At 41.5% G+C, this 17,890-nt stretch overlaps 1 long non-coding RNA gene across 1 annotated transcript; it reads right to left on the bottom strand.

The window, feature by feature from the left end:
- Positions 1–3,281: 3,281 nt before the first annotated feature.
- On the bottom strand, positions 3,282–3,777 carry LOC119337968. The gene is made up of 3 exons (XR_005163705.1): positions 3,564–3,777; positions 3,450–3,488; positions 3,282–3,365 (listed from the first exon to the last, which is right to left on the bottom strand). It is a non-coding gene; the product is annotated as an uncharacterized LOC119337968 (long non-coding RNA).
- Between the last annotated feature and the right edge of the window lie 14,113 nt (positions 3,778–17,890).

The raw sequence follows: 17,890 nt of genomic DNA, 5'->3' as shown, positions 1-17,890 counted from the left end.
TACAATGGCCTATGTTGTACCAGAGTTAAAATTCCTTTGTTTTTGAGCAAACTTTCCAAGTCCCAAGTAAGTTCTGAGAGATACGGCGTTTACAATTAATGGCCTATGTTGTACCGAGTTAAAAATTCTCTGTTTTATCAGTTCCGTGAGATGTTTTATCAGTTCTGAGAGATGAAAGATATGTATCCTCAGGCTGGCTGGCTGGTTGGATTCATCTTCTTTGATCGTGGCAGCTACTTAAAAGCTAGCAGGTTTTGTGATGAGACTGGCACATGTGGCTGGATTCCAAATATATATGTTATAAGATTGACAAATATGACTAGATTCTTCAATGCATGGCAATTCTTTGTCAACATTTCACTAGGCAAAAGAACAGATTTACTTTTCTTGTGCAAGACTAGTGAACATTTTTTGTTTTGTTTTGCGAGGGAGATCAAGATATTACTCAGTTAGTGATAGCATTTTATTATTGTAATCATCATATATCTCACTTTGATTGATTTCTATGTATTTTTCACAGCCACGTCAATAGTGGGATTGGGTAGCTAGACAAACTAAACCACACTAGCTAGCCTGGTTGGAGCTCTCATGTCTCATCATCACCAAACACATGTTGCAAGTATTACAAGCCTTGTAACTTGCAGACCTAATATTTTCTCCTGGATTGGACTGCCCACTTCATCAATACAAAGTCTACTGTGGGACTGCTGGAAGATCGGCTTGACAACCGCCGACCACACGTGCTATGTATCAACTCTCAGCATGTGGCATGCTCCTCTTTCCCAATCATTCATCTCCTTTGGCAATCCAAAAGGACCGTCGAGTCAGTTCGGACATAAAAAGATGTCTCTTTGATGGAAAGTCTGTTTGGACATAAAAAGATGCATACATATCATCAAGTTGTTTTGAGGGCACATGACAAACCAATTTTCTTAATATGATAAACAACAACCACGATCAATGTAGGCGACAAAGGGTCTCCCAAGAGTAGGAGGGCATCATTGGAAACAAACACAAGATCAGCATGAGATCCGGATGTAAGTGCATATCATGGATGGTACACAGACCACATATATGTAGTTGGAATTTCAGGAATGAGGCGAGCATACACAACATATAACAAAAAGAACAAGACCGCTCCATGTGTGTGATGGGAAACGGCATACCGCTAAAGTCGGAACTACAAGCATAGACCAACAGAGATCTGGATGTAAGTGCATATCATGGATGGTACACATACATGAGTTAAACCTTGAAGCCATGGTTGTTCCTCATACCACTAGCCTTCTCAAACTTCCTTGTTTTGGCCAAGGTTCTCAAGACTGCTTCCACCTAGGCATATGGTCCTCATAACTCATGTGTGGCCTCCTTCCAGGACAGCCTCCGCCCTCCGGCGGGATCGTTTTTTACAGGGAAGTAACCTAGTGTCAACTCACTTGTTCTGCCGATCGCCCATAACCGGTCATCAGGCAGAGAGTAGTGGCAACCGACCAAGTAGTTGAACTGTAAATAGAACAAATGTAAAAATTTGAGAGGCACGATAACCTTCAGTTTTGAATAATCTCATTTCAACAACAATGCATGTAAGAGAAGTGGTGCTTGTAAGCATGAAAAATAGCAAACAACTAGCTTGCTCTAATCTACAGGAAATGCAAACAGTTAACTGGCTACTAACGACATTATTTCTTATAGTTTATACCACATACATCACTTATGCTCCAAGGCTAAACAAATGATGCATACAAACAGTTTTTGTATAACTGATGGTCGTTTCAACAAACAAAAAGTTACTTAGCATCATAACACAAACCAAGGAACCGTTGTTACTTCACAATCCAATGATGATCCAACACAGTTATAGTTTACAAAACCAGCAAGGAGATATAATAATGGTTAACACTCACTCTTTTCCCTTGCTCAGTTTCCTAAGCTTGCATACATACATTTAGCATTGCATTACTTTCCGAAAGCGCACAAGGCACAACACACGTATTCCTAGTCTGGACACTACAGTAAATATTAATCATCTTTTCTATGACACAACAGTAACATCTTAAAAGTTAATTATTCCTATAGCTAATGTTCTTGGGAGGAGAATTTTGAACCACAACAAAAGAAAGAACATATTTGTGGTGAAGTAGGGATCAACCTTGTGCGGGGCGTCATCATGGTCGAGGTGGACATCAGACTCGACGATGTCCTCCTCGTCAGCTTGGGCATGGGGTCCAGGTCATCGGCGGAGGGTGCCTACTGCTGCTCCAAATCAAACAAACAAATAAGTCTAGCGGACTAAAAATGGTTGGTTATAGGTAACTAGTGAGTTGTTGTATAGTATTTGAAAATAACTTGAAGCAATTATCATTGCATGAAAAAAGCAAATGATCTAGGTGAGGTAATTAACAACATAGATCACAATAGGCACATCTATCACATGTGCTCCTATTGCTTCACTTGTCGAATTTCAGACTATTAGTAACACACACACACACACACACACACACTTAAGAATTGACAAGTAACAAATTAAGCAAATCAACACTCCCCCTCACGTCTACACTTATTTAGTCCTTAGACTTGGGATCGATATAGGCCGCATGATCTTTTTTTTTGAACTCCAACAGTCAAGGTTTCTTGTTCCTAAGAAAAATGTTCCCGTAAATAAGCTAAGCAACATATAGCAAGTTTATTCGATTGCTTTACATTTATTACACACAGCAAAAAGATTTTATTGTTTTACACACAACATCAATATCTGATTTGATAGCTTGCATCAGTTATACACACATACCAATAACCTTGCAGCGGTTTGTAGGCAGGACAAGAAAGCATTGTTGCATCTGCATCAACTAAGTAACTCACTACAGTGGTCTGGCTACCAGCAGCAATACACCTTCCGGACATAGCCAACGCTAGCTAGAGGAGGAATCTATAATACATGGCGCAGCAGCATAAGAAAAATATATATCTCCATGTAGCAGTCATCTGATTTGGAGCGTATGACACATGGCACATGAGTTGCACCAGGCATCTAGTTTGATTAACAAATTCATTCAGGGGAAGCAAGCAAACAACAGTGAATTTACGATTTATGGATGCAGGAAAATTAATTTGCACGTCACAAGGTAGCTTTGCAATCCCTTATTAGATTAGATATTCCAAACTTGTGAGCCACATAGACACATATTGAAATGTGCTCTAGCATGCTTGAAGCAGAAAGAGCAAAAAAAGAAAGAAAGAAACCAAACCAAACAAGGAGAGTAAAGTGAGGAGTGGACCTTCCATGGGCGGGAGAAGTGCTAACTAGCCATGCGGGGAAGGAGCAGACTTCGCACATGCTATGAGTGCCGTCCATGGCTACAGGATGGCTATAGAGAAGAGAAGAGACGAGTCAGGGTCAGAGAAGAGATAGTAGAGAAAGGTAGCAGAGGGGTAGAACTGCAGCAGCTCACCACCTATGCAGCAGCTTCTCCTTCCTTGGCCGTTGATGTCTACAAAAAAATCATGAATCAGATGGGTATATGAAGAAAACAGAAAAATAAGAGAATGGTAGGAGAAATTTGTACCTTCGAGGAGAGGATCCATGATGTGAGCCTCTCCGTCACCAAGGGAAGAGCTAGGGTTTCAGCGTGAGATGGGGGAAGCAAGCTAATTACAGAGGATTAGCTAGCTAGTCTTTTTTTAGCTTACTGATGGAGATTTGAGATGGAGAAATAGCAAACAGATAAGGCTCAAATTCATAGGATATGCAAAACAGGTAACTGATTTATGAGTTATGCTCCAAGCCTAAGCAAATGCATATAAACAGTTCCTGTAGCCGGGAGAGACTAATTGTTGTCTCAACAAACAGTTTCTTAACATTACACAAAGTAAGGAACTGTTACTTCACAAAAGAAAGTACATATTTGTGGTAAAGTAGGGATCGACCTTGTGCGGGTCGTCGTCGTCATGATCGAGGTGGAGGTCGGACTCAACGGTGACCTCGTGAGCTTGGGAATGGGGTCCAGGTCTGCTCCAAATCAAACAAACAAACAAATCAAATCAAACAAACAAACTACATGGTGCCTCGTAAGCAACATGTAGCAAGTTTATTTCATTGCTTCACATTGATTACACACAACAGAAGGATTGATTGTTTTACACACAAGACCAAGATCTGATTGGATAGCTTTGCATCAGTTATACACACATATACCAAAAAACCTTGCAGCGACTGATAGGCAGAATAAGAAATAATTATGCAGGGAGAGTTCATGCCCGAGACATGAGTTAGGCTCCAAGCCTAAGCAAATGCATATAGGCAGTTTCTGTAGCTAGGAGAGACTAATGGTTGTTTCAACAAACTGTTTCTTAATACTAGACAAAAGCAAGGAACTATTACTTCACAATCAAATAATTATCTGACATAGTGACAATTTAAAAAACAAGCAAAGAGATATAATGGCTTACCTTGATCAATTTCTTAAGCCTACATACATTTAGCATTGCGTTAATTTCCGAAAGTACACAACACAAGAAATCATCTTTTCTATGACACATCAACATCTTAAAGTTAACTATTCACGTAACTAATTAGACTCTAGCACACAACCACAAACAGAAATACAAACATAATATTAAACTCGGCCACACAAGAGACACAACACAGCAACATTGTATATCACACAACATGGGCACTCGATTTCAACAAGGGCACCAGTATAGCGTTTCAATATAACCTCCCTTTCGCCTACTGAACAAGAGGAAACTCGGTGACCATAACGCTAAAACGTCAATAACTTTCCTGAGAAGTTGAGCATATTATGAGCTATGAAAATAACTGACAAGACACAAAAGGCTGGGACTTCAAGCATGCTGAATAACTAAGCATACATTCAGAATTAAATCTGGTGCCATTTGCAACAGCTAGTTGCTAAAGGAGATGGATTGATGGTGCAGGGAGATTATCAAGTGAGTGGGTGGAGAGAGGGGGCATGGAAGAATGGCTGGCTAAAATTGATCACCATCCAGTAGTAATGTATACTAGCTAGAAGAACAAGGAGGGCATTCATTAATTTGTTATAGTGCTTAATTAATTGTCCAAGAACTTGAATCAGTTGAGCTGGATACTCAAGGGCACATGAAAGAAGCTAGTACTGGAGATCCAGTACTGGAGATGGGTTCAGTTGCAAAGTGCACTGCATAGAGGGACGTGGGTGATGTTGTATGGTTTGAATTTGATAAAGTACTATCCAAAATCATACAATTCCATCTACCATGAAAAATCAAGAGAGGAACAACTTCATATAGCATAAAATAACTGATAATTTGTGGGTAAATGACATGATGAACATGGCAATGAAATTGGGCAAAATTTCTCACACTCCTGAGTGCAAGTGTAGCATTTCATATGTATATTTTCTTCCGTTGGCATTTGCAGCAGTAACCGAATGCTACCTGCTGCAGGGAAGGAAGCCATTGCCGACAGACAATAAGGACTTTGTGTGGTGTGTAGTTGAGGTCCTCCTCCTCCGCATCATCGTTGTCATTCTTGGTGATGTCATGGGGCTCCTGCTTCGAAACGAACAAAACAGAAATCAATCTAACTCTTTGAGGCTAGGTAGATGGATGGGGAGAATCGGAATTGGCAGGATGAGAGGCATATCGGACCTCAATTACACAACTGCAGGGTGTTCAAGTTTATTTCAAGGTTTGAACAGTTCCTTAGCTTTTCAGATGGCCATGAACAATGGAATCAACAACAATGGCACCTGCATTTGTGGAAAAAAACCGGATCAGGCCAACTCAGAGTAAAACAATAGCACAATACACGAAAGTGAAATGAACAAAGCAATACAGGGTTCATTTTGTGTGTTCTGATAACATGTATACTTATAAATATTACCATCAGTGAGACTAGTCTTTACAGGATGCTGATGGATCATTCAAGGTATAAAAAGGCATGAATATATTGAGAACATCAACGACACCTAGTCTAGATACCATGCCATGCAATTGACAGAAATAAAAGTGTGACTATCTAACCTAAACAGCAGCATCAAAAATTGTTTTACCTTTGCATCTTGAAGTCCCAATAATTTCTGTCACAAGGGATCACGCAAAACCACTATTTCAAGAGAGAAGAATTGAGAGGGACATTATGCCTCAGAAGGAAAGCAGTAGGTTATGCAATCATTAGTGATTACATTGAGAAAGCTTCACAGTAATCATCATCGACATCACGCAACCACGAAAAAAATCCAACTTTATAGTGCAGTTGTACAAAGCAAACTTCCAAATCTATAGTTCATCATATCACCACTAGGAAATACAACACGCATGGATCTCTAAGTTGCACGCGCACCCCGCACGCGGACGGACGACCATTGCCGACATATATAGAGATAATGATGCTCTTAGAAGCCATGACGAAGAGAACGAGAAGGAGGTCGTGGTGCTACGGATCAGTGATGTGGCGCAACTTAGGCCCTTGCTCGGTGGCCGGTGGGTATCCCTAGGGCATTTAATGACATGATGATGATGCTAAGTTCCCAAGAAAGGGAATTATCAAGTGATACAGGTTTCACACGGATTTTACATTGCCCTATGTTGTACCGAGTTAAAGTTTCAAGTCCCAAGTCAGTTCCGTGAGATACAACGTTTACAATGGCCTATATTGTACCAGAGTTAAAATTCCTTTGTTTTGAGCAAACTTTCCAAGTCCCAAGTAAGTTCTGAGAGATACGGCGTTTACAATTAATGGCCTATGTTGTACCGAGTTAAAATTTCTCTGTTTTATCAGTTCCGAGAGATGTTTTATCAGTTCTGAGAGATGACAGATATGTATCCTCAGGCTGGCTGGCTGGCTGGATTCATCTTCTTTGATTGTGGCAGCTACTTAAAAGCTAGCAGGTTTTGTGATGAGACTGGTACATGTGGCTGGATTCCAAATATATTTGTTATAAGATTGACAAATATGACTAGATTCTTCAATGCATGGCAATTCTTTGTCAACATTTCACTAGGCAAAAGAACAGATTTACTTTTCTTGTGCAAGACTAGTGAACATTTTTTGTTTTGTTTTGCGAGGGAGATCAAGATATTACTCAGTTAGTGATAGCATTTTATTATTGTAATCATCATATATCTCACTTTGATTGATTTCTATGTATTTTTCACAGCCACGTCAACACTGGGATTGGGTAGCTAGACAAACTAAACCACACTAGCTAGCCTGGTTGGAGCTCTCATGTCTCATCATCACCAAACACATGTTGCAAGTATTACAAGCCTTGTAACTTGCAGACCTAATATGTACTCCTGGATTGGACTGCCCACTTCATCAGTACAAAGTCTACTGTGGGACTGCTGGAAGATCGGCTTGACAACCGCCGACCACACGTGCTATGTATCAACTCTCAGCATGTGGCATGCTCCCTCTTTCCCAATCATTCATCTCCTTTGGCAATCCAAAAGGACCGTCGAGTCAGTTCGGACATAAAAAGATGTCTCTCTGATGGAAAGTCTGTTTGGACATAAAAAGATGCATACATATCATCAAGTTGTTTTGAGGGCACATGACAAACCAATTTTCTTAATATGATAAACAACAACCACGATCAATGTAGGCGACAAAGGGTCTCCCAAGAGTAGGAGGGCATCATTGGAAACAAACACAAGATCAGCATGAGATCCGGATGTAAGTGCATATCATGGATGGTACACAGACCACATATATGTAGTTGGAATTTCAGGAATGAGGCGAGCATACACAACATATAACAAAAAGAACAAGACCGCTCCATGTGTGTGATGGGAAACGGCATACCGCTAAAGTCGGAACTACAAGCATAGACCAACAGAGATCCGGATGTAAGTGCATATCATGGATGGTACACATACATGAGTTAAACCTTGAAGCCATGGTTGTTCCTCATACCACTAGCCTTCTCAAACTTCCTTGTTTTGGCCAAGGTTCTCAAGACTGCTTCCACCTAGGCATATGGTCCTCATAACTCATGTGTGGCCTCCTTCCAGGACAGCCTCCGCCCTCCGGCGGGATCGTTTTTTACAGGGAAGTAACCTAGTGTCAACTCACTTGTTCTGCCGATCGCCCATAACCGGTCATCAGGCAGAGAGTAGTGGCAACCGACCAAGTAGTTGAACTGTAAATAGAACAAATGTAAAAATTTGAGAGGCACGATAACCTTCAGTTTTGAATAATCTCATTTCAACAACAATGCATGTAAGAGAAGTGGTGCTTGTAAGCATGAAAAATAGCAAACAACTAGCTTGCTCTAATCTACAGGAAATGCAAACAGTTAACTGGCTACTAACGACATTATTTCTTATAGTTTATACCACATACATCACTTATGCTCCAAGGCTAAACAAATGATGCATACAAACAGTTTTTGTATAACTGATGGTCGTTTCAACAAACAAAAAGTTACTTAGCATCATAACACAAACCAAGGAACCGTTGTTACTTCACAATCCAATGATGATCCAACACAGTTATAGTTGACAAAACCAGCAAGGAGATATAATAATGGTTAACACTCACTCTTTTCCCTTGCTCAGTTTCCTAAGCTTGCATACATACATTTAGCATTGCATTACTTTCCGAAAGCGCACAAGGCACAACACACGTATTCCTAGTCTGGACACTACAGTAAATATTAATCATCTTTTCTATGACACAACAGTAACATCTTAAAAGTTAATTATTCCTATAGCTAATGTTCTTGGGAGGAGAATTTTGAACCACAACAAAAGAAAGAACATATTTGTGGTGAAGTAGGGATCAACCTTGTGCGGGGCGTCATCATGGTCGAGGTGGACGTCAGACTCGACGATGTCCTCCTCGTCAGCTTGGGCATGGGGTCCAGGTCATCGGCGGAGGGTGCCTGCTGCTGCTCCAAATCAAACAAACAAATAAGTCTAGCGGACTAAAAATGGTTGGTTATAGGTAACTATTGCGTTGCTGTATAGTATTTGAAAATAACTTGAAGCAATTATCATTGCATGAAAAAAGCAAATGATCTAGGTGAGGTAATTAACAACATAGATCACAATAGACACATCTATCACATGTGCTCCTATTGCTTCACTTGTCGAATTTCAGACTATTAGTAACACACACACACACACACACACACACACACACACACACACACACACACACACACATAAGCATTGACAAGTAACAAATTAAGCAAATCAACACTCCCCCTCACGTCTACACTTATTTAGTCCTTAGACTTGGGATCGATATAGGCCGCATGATCTTTTTTTTTTGAACTCCAACAGTCAAGGTTTCTTGTTCCTAAGAAAAATGTTCCCGTAAATAAGCTAAGCAACATATAGCAAGTTTATTCGATTGCTTTACATTTATTACACACAGCAAAAAGATTTTATTGTTTTACACACAACATCAATATCTGATTTGATAGCTTGCATCAGTTATACACACATACCAATAACCTTGCAGCGGTTTGTAGGCAGGACAAGAAAGCATTGTTGCATCTGCATCAACTAAGTAACTCACTATAGTGGTCTGGCTACCAGCAGCAATACACCTTCCAGACATAGCCAACGCTAGCTAGAGGAGGAATCTATAATACATGGCGCAGCAGCAGAAGAAAAATATATATCTCCATGTAGCAGCCATCTAATTTGGAACGTATGACACATGGCACATGAGTTGCACCAGGCATCTAGTTTGATTAACAAATTCATTCAGGGGAAGCAAGCAAACAACAGTGAATTTACGATTTATGGATGCAGGAAAAATAATTTGCACGTCACAAGGTAGCTTTGCAATCCCTTATTAGATTAGATATTCCAAACTTGTGAGCCACATAGACACATATTGGAATGTGCTCTAGCATGCTTGAAGCAGAAAGAGCAAAAAAAGAAAGAAAGAAACCAAACCAAACAAGGAGAGTAAAGTGAGGAGTGTGAAGGAAATATGCCCTAGAGGCAATAATAAAGTTATTATTTATTTCCTTATAATCATGATAAATGTTTATTATTCATGCTAGAATTGTATTTACCGGAAACATAATACATGTGTGAATACATAGACAAAACAAAGTGTCACTAGTATGCCTCTACTTGACTAGCTCGTTAATCAAAGATGGTTATGTTTCCTAACCATGAACAATGAGTTGTTATTTGATTAACGAGGTCACATCATTAGTAGAATGATCTGATTGACATGACCCATTCCATTAGCTTAGCACCCGATCGTTTAGTATGTTGCTATTGCTTTCTTCATGACTTATACATGTTCCTATGACTATGAGATTATGCAACTCCCGTTTACCGGAGGAACACTTTGGGTACTACCAAACGTCACAACGTAACTGGGTGATTATAAAGGAGTACTACAGGTGTCTCCAATGGTCGATGTTGGGTTGGCGTATTTCGAGATTAGGATTTGTCACTCCGATTGTCGGAGAGGTATCTCTGGGCCCTCTCGGTAATACACATCACATAAGCCTTGCAAGCATTACAACTAATATGTTAATTGTGAGATGATGTGTTACGGAACGAGTAAAGAGACTTGCCGGTAACGAGATTGAACTAGGTATTGGATACCGACGATCGAATCTCGGGCAAGTAACATACCGATGACAAAGGGAACAACGTATGTTGTTATGCGGTCTGACTGATAAAGATCTTCGTAGAATATGTAGGAGCCAATATGGGCATCCAGGTCCCGCTATTGGTTATTGACCAGAGACGTGTCTCGGTCATGTCTACATTGTTCTCGAACCCGTAGGGTCCGCACGCTTAAGGTTACGATGACAGTTATATTATGAGTTTATGCATTTTGATGTACCGAAGGTTGTTCGGAGTCCCGGATGTGATCACGGACATGACGAGGAGTCTCGAAATGGTCGAGACGTAAAGATTGATATATTGGAAGCCTATATTTGGATATCGGAAGTGTTCCGGGTGAAATCGGGATTTTACCGGAATACCGAGAGGGTTACCGGAACCCCCCGGGAGCTATTTGGGCCATAGTGGGCCTTAGTGGAAAAGAGAAGGGGCTGCCCTAGATGGGCTGCGCGCCCCCCCCCCTTCCCCTAGTCCTATTAGGACTAGGAGAGGTGGCCGGCCCCCTCCTCCTCTTTTCCCCTCCGAGGAATCCTAGTTGGACTAGGATTGGAGGGGGAATCCTACTCCCAGAGGGAGTAGGACTCTCCTGCGCCTCCCCCCCTTGGCCGGCCAGCCTCCCCTCCTCTCCTCCTTTATATACGGAGGCAGGGGCACCTCTAAACACACAAGTTGACACAAGTTGATCCACGTGATCGATTCCTTAGCCGTGTGTGGTGCCCCCTGCCACCATATTCCTCGATAATACTGTAGCGGAGTTTAGGCGAAGCCCTGCTGCTGTAGTTCATCAAGATCGTCACCACGCCGTCGTGCTGACGAAACTCTTCCCCGACACTTTGCTGGATCGGAGTCCGGGGATCGTCATCGAGCTGAACGTGTGCTCGAACTCGGAGGTGCCGTAGTTTCGGTGCTTGATCGGTTGGATCGAGAAGACGTACGACTACTTCCTCTACGTCGTGTCATCGCTTCCGCAGTCGGTCTGCGTTGGGTACGTAGACAATACTCTCCCCTCGTTGCTATGCATCACATGATCTTGCGTGTGCGTAGGAAATTTTTTGAAATTACTACGAAACCCTACATAGTGGACCTTCCATGGGCGGGAGAAGTGCTAACTAGCCATGCGGGGAAGGAGCAGACTTCGCACATGCTATGAGTGCCGTCCATGGCTACAGGATGGCTACAGAGAAGAGAAGAGACGAGTCAGGGTCAGAGAAGAGATAGTAGAGAAAGGTAGCAGAGGGGTAGAACTGCAGCAACTCACCACCTATGCACAGAGATGGCTTGCGGGCGACTGTCTCTCCAACTTTAGTTGAACCAAGTATGGCTACGCCCGGTCCTTGCGAAGGTTAAAACGGAGTCTATTTGACAAACTATCGTTGTGGTTTTGATGCGTAGGTGAGATTGGTTCTTACTTAAGCCCGTAGCAGCCACGTAAAACAAGCAACAACAAAGTAGAGGACGTCTAACTTGTTTTTGCAGGGCATGTTGTGATGTGATATGGTCAAAGCATGATGCTGAATTTTATTGTATGAGATGATCATGTTTTGTAACCGAGTTATCGGCAACTGGCAGGAGCCATATGGTTGTCGCTTTATTGTATGCAATGCAATCGCGATGTAATGCTTTACTTTATTACTAAACGGTAGTGATAGTCGTGGAAGCATAAGATTGGGGAGACGACAACGATGCTACGATGGAGATCAAGGTGTCGCGCCGGTGACGATGGTGATCATGACGGTGCTTCGGAGATGGAGATCACAAGCACAAGATGATGATGACCATATCATATCACTTATATTGATTGCATGTGATGTTTATCTTTTTATGCATCTTATCTTGCTTTGATTGACGGTAGCATTATAAGATGATCTCTCACTAAATTATCAAGAAGTGTTCTCCCTGAGTATGCACCGTTGCCAAAGTTCGTCGTGCCCAGACACCACGTGATGATCGGGTGTGATAAGCTCTACGTCCATCTACAACGGGTGCAAGCCAGTTTTGCACACGCAGAATACTCAGGTTAAACTTGACGAGCCTAGCATATGCAGATATGGCCTCGGAACACGGAGACCGAAAGGTCGAGCGTGAATCATATAGTAGATATGATCAACATAACGATGTTCACCATTGAAAACTACTCCATCTCACGTGATGATCGGTCATGGTTTAGTTGATTTGGATCACGTAATCACTTAGAGGATTAGAGGGATGTCTATCTAAGTGGGAGTTCTTAAATAATATGATTAATTGAACTTAAATTTATCATGAACTTAGTACCTGATAGTATCTTGCTTGTTTATGTTGATTGTAGATAGATGGCTCGTGCTGTTGTTCCGTTGAATTTTAATGCGTTCCTTGAGAAAGCAAAGTTGAAAGATGATGGTAGCAATTACACGGACTGGGTCCGTAACTTGAGGATTATCCTCATTGCTGCACAGAAAAATTACGTCCTGGAAGCACCGCTGGGTGCCAGGCCTGCTGCTGGAGCAACAGCGGATGTTATGAACGTCTGGCAGAGCAAAGCTGATGACTACTCGATAGTTCAGTGTGCCATGCTTTACGGCTTAGAATCGGGACTTCAACGACGTTTTGAACGTCATGGAGCATATGAGATGTTCCAGGAGTTGAAGTTAATATTTCAAGCAAATGCCCGAATTGAGAGATATGAAGTCTCCAATAAGTTCTATAGCTGCAAGATGGAGGAGAACAGTTCTGTCAGTGAGCATATACTCAAAATGTCTGGGTATAATAATCACTTGATTCAATTGGGAGTTAATTTTCCGGATGATTGCATCATTGACAGAATTCTCCAATCACTGCCACCAAGCTACAAGAGCTTCGTGATGAACTATAATATGCAAGGGATGAACAAGACTATTCCCGAGCTCTTCGCAATGCTGAAAGCTGCGGAGGTAGAAATCAAGAAGGAGCATCAAGTGTTGATGGTTAACAAGACCACTAGTTTCAAGAAAAAGGGCAAAGGGAAGAAAAAGGGGAACTTCAAGAAGAACGGCAAGCAAGTTGCTGCTCAAGAGAAGAAACCCAAGTCTGGACCTAAGCCTGAAACTGAGTGCTTCTACTGCAAGCAGACTGATCACTGGAAGCGGAACTGCCCCAAGTATTTGGCGGATAAGAAGGATGGCAAGGTGAACAAAGGTATATGTGATATACATGTTATTGATGTGTACCTTACTAGAGCTCGCAGTAGCACCTGGGTATTTGATACTGGTTCTGTTGCTAATATTTGCAACTCGAAACAGGGACTACGGAATAAGCGGGCACTGGCAAAGGACGAGGTGACGATGCGCGTGGGAAACGGTTCCTAAGTCGATGTGATCGCAGTCGGCACGCTACCTCTACATCTACCTTCGGGATTAATATTAGACCTAAATAATTGTTATTTGGTGCCAGCGTTGAGCATGAACATTATATCTGGATCTTGTTTAAATGCGAGACGGTTATTCATTTAAATCAGAGAATAATGGTTGTTCTATTTATATGAGTAATATCTTTTATGGTCATGCACCCTTGAAGAGTGGTCTATTCTTATTGAATCTCGATAGTAGTAATACACATATTCATAATATTGAAGCCAAAAGATGCAGAGTTGATAATGAAAGTGCAACTTATTTGTGGCATTGTCGTTTAGGTCATATCGGTATAAAGCGCATGAAGAAACTCCATGCTGATGGACTTTTGGAACCACTTGATTATGAATCACTTGGTACTTGTGAACCGTGCCTCATGGGCAAGATGACTAAAACACCGTTCTCCGGTACTATGGAGAGAGCAACAGATTTGTTGGAAATCATACATACCGATGTATGTGGCCCGATGAATATTGAGGCTCGTGGCGGATATCGTTATTTTCTCACCTTCACAGATGATTTAAGCAGATATGGGTATATCTACTTAATGAAACATAAGTCTGAAACATTTGAAAAGTTCAAAGAATTTCAGAGTGAAGTTGAAAATCATCGTAACAAGAAAATAAAGTTTCTACGATCTGATCGTGGAGGAGAATATTTGAGTTACGAGTTTGGTGTACATTTGAAAAACTGTGGAATAGTTTCGCAACTCACGCCACCCGGAACACCACAGCGTAATGGTGTGTCCGAACGTCGTAATCGTACTTTACTAGATATGGTGCGATCTATGATGTCTCTTACTGATTTACCGATATCTTTTTGGGGATATGCTTTAGAGACGGCCGCATTCACATTAAATAGGGCACCATCAAAATCCGTTGAGACGACGCCTTATGAACTGTGGTTTGGCAAGAAACCAAAGTTGTCGTTTCTTAAAGTTTGGGGCTGCGATGCTTATGTAAAAAAGCTTCAACCTGATAAGCTCGAACCCAAATTGGAGAAATGTGTCTTCATAGGATACCCAAAGGAAACTGTTGGGTACACCTTCTATCACAGATCCGAAGGCAAGACATTTCGTTGCTAAGAATGGATCATTTCTAGAGAAGGAGTTTCTCTCGAAAGAAGTGAGTGGGAGGAAAGTAGAACTTGACGAGGTAACTGTACCCGCTCCCTTACTGGAAAGTAGTTCATCACAGAAAACTGTTTCAGTGACACCTACACCAGTTAGTGAGGAAGCCAATGATAATGATCATGAAACTTCAGATCAAGATACTGCTGAACCTCGTAGATCAACCAGAGTAAGATCCGCACCAGAGTGGTACGGTAATTTTGTTCTGGAGGTCATGCTACTAGATCATGATGAACCTGCAAACTATGAAGAAGCGATGGTGAGCCCAGATTCCGCAAAGTGGCTTGTAGCCATGAAATCTGAGATGGGATCCATGTATGAGAACAAAGTATGGACTTTGGTTGACTTGCCCGATGATCGGCAAGCAATTGAGAATAAATGGATCTTTAAGAAGAAGACTGACGCTGATGGTAATGTTACTGTCTACAAAGCTCGACTTGTCGCAAAAGGTTTTCAGCAAATTCAAGGAATTGACTACGATGAGACCTTCTCACCCGTAGCGATGCTTAAGTCCGTCCGAATCATGTTAGCAATTGCCGCATTTTATGATTATGAAATTTGGCAAATGGATGTCAAAACTGCATTCCTGAATGGATTTCTGGAAGAAGAGTTGTATATGATGCAACCAGAAGGTTTTGTCGATCCAAAGGGAGCTAACAAAGTGTGCAAGCTCCAGCGATCCATTTATGGACTGGTGCAAGCCTCTCGGAGTTGGAATAAACGTTTTGATAGTGTGATCAAAGCATTTGGTTTTATACAGACTTTCGGAGAAGCCTGTATTTACAAGAAAGTGAGTGGGAGCTCTGTAGCATTTCTGATATTATATGTGGATGACATATTACTGATTGGAAATGATATAGAATTTCTGGATAGCATAAAGGGATACTTGAATAAAAGTTTTTCAATAAAAGACCTCGGTGAAGCTGCTTACATATTAGGCATTAAGATCTATAGAGATAGATCAAAACGCTTAATTGGACTTTCACAAAGCACATACCTTGACAAAATTTTGAAGAAGTTCAAAATGGATCAAGCAAAGAAAGGGTTCTTGCCTGTGTTACAAGGTGTGAAATTGAGTAAGACTCAATGCCCGACCACTGCAGAAGATAGAGAGAATATGAAAGATGTTCCCTATGCATCAGCCATAGGCTCTATCATGTATGCAATGCTGTGTACCAGACCTGATGTGTGCCTTGCTATAAGTTTAGCAGGGAGGTACCAAAGTAATCCAGGAGTGGATCACTGGACAGCGGTCAAGAACATCCTGAAATACCTGAAAAGGACTAAGGATATGTTTCTCGTATATGGAGGTGACAAAGAGCTCATCGTAAAAGGTTACTTTGATGCAAGCTTTGACACTGATCCGGACGATTCTAAATCGCAAACCGGATACGTGTTTACATTAAACGGTGGAGCTGTCAGTTGGTGCAGTTCTAAACAAAGCATCGTAGCGGGATCTACATGTGAAGCGGAATACATAGCTGCTTCGGAAGCAGCAAATGTAGGAGTCTGGATGAAGGAGTTCATATCCGATCTAGGTGTCATACCTAGTGCATCGGGTCCAATGAAAATCTTTTGTGACAATACTGGTGCAATTGCCTTGGCAAAGGAATCCAGATTTCACAAAAGGACCAAACACATCAACAGACGCTTCAACTCCATCCGGGATCTAGTCCAGGTGGGAGACATAGAGATTTGCAAGATACATACGGATTTGAATGTTGCAGACCTGTTGACTAAGCCTCTTCCACGAGCAAAACATGATCAGCACCAAAGCTCCATGGGTGTTAGAATCATTACAGTGTAATCTAGATTATTGACTCTAGTGCAAGTGGGAGACTGAAGGAAATATGCCCTAGAGGCAATAATAAAGTTATTATTTATTTCCTTATAATCATGATAAATGTTTATTATTCATGCTAGAATTGTATTTACCGGAAACATAATACATGTGTGAATACATAGACAAAACAAAGTGTCACTAGTATGCCTCTACTTGACTAGCTCGTTAATCAAAGATGGTTATGTTTCCTAACCATGAACAATGAGTTGTTATTTGATTAACGAGGTCACATCATTAGTAGAATGATCTGATTGACATGACCCATTCCATTAGCTTAGCACCCGATCGTTTAGTATGTTGCTATTGCTTTCTTCATGACTTATACATGTTCCTATGACTATGAGATTATGCAACTCCCGTTTACCGGAGGAACACTTTGGGTACTACCAAACGTCACAACGTAACTGGGTGATTATAAAGGAGTACTACAGGTGTCTCCAATGGTCGATGTTGGGTTGGCGTATTTCAAGATTAGGATTTGTCACTCCGATTGTCGGAGAGGTATCTCTGGGCCCTCTCGGTAATACACATCACCTAAGCCTTGCAAGCATTACAACTAATATGTTAGTTGTGAGATGATGTATTACGGAACGAGTAAAGAGACTTGCCGGTAACGAGATTGAACTAGGTATTGGATACCGACGATCGAATCTCGGGCAAGTAACATACCGATGACAAAGGGAACAACGTATGTTGTTATGCGGTCTGACCGATAAAGATCTTCGTAGAATATGTAGGAGCCAATATGGGCATCCAGGTCCCGCTATTGGTTATTGACCGGAGATGTGTCTCGGTCATGTCTACATTGTTCTTGAACCCGTAGGGTCCGCACGCTTAAGGTTACGATGACAGTTATATTATGAGTTTATGCATTTTGATGTACCGAAGGTTGTTCGGAGTCCCGGATGTGATCACGGACATGACGAGGAGTCTCGAAATGGTCGAGAC

This window comes from Triticum dicoccoides, chromosome 7B, assembly GCF_002162155.2.
Source record: "Triticum dicoccoides isolate Atlit2015 ecotype Zavitan chromosome 7B, WEW_v2.0, whole genome shotgun sequence".
Lineage (NCBI taxonomy): Eukaryota > Viridiplantae > Streptophyta > Magnoliopsida > Poales > Poaceae > Triticum > Triticum dicoccoides.
This window is presented reverse-complemented; position numbering and strand designations above follow the sequence as displayed.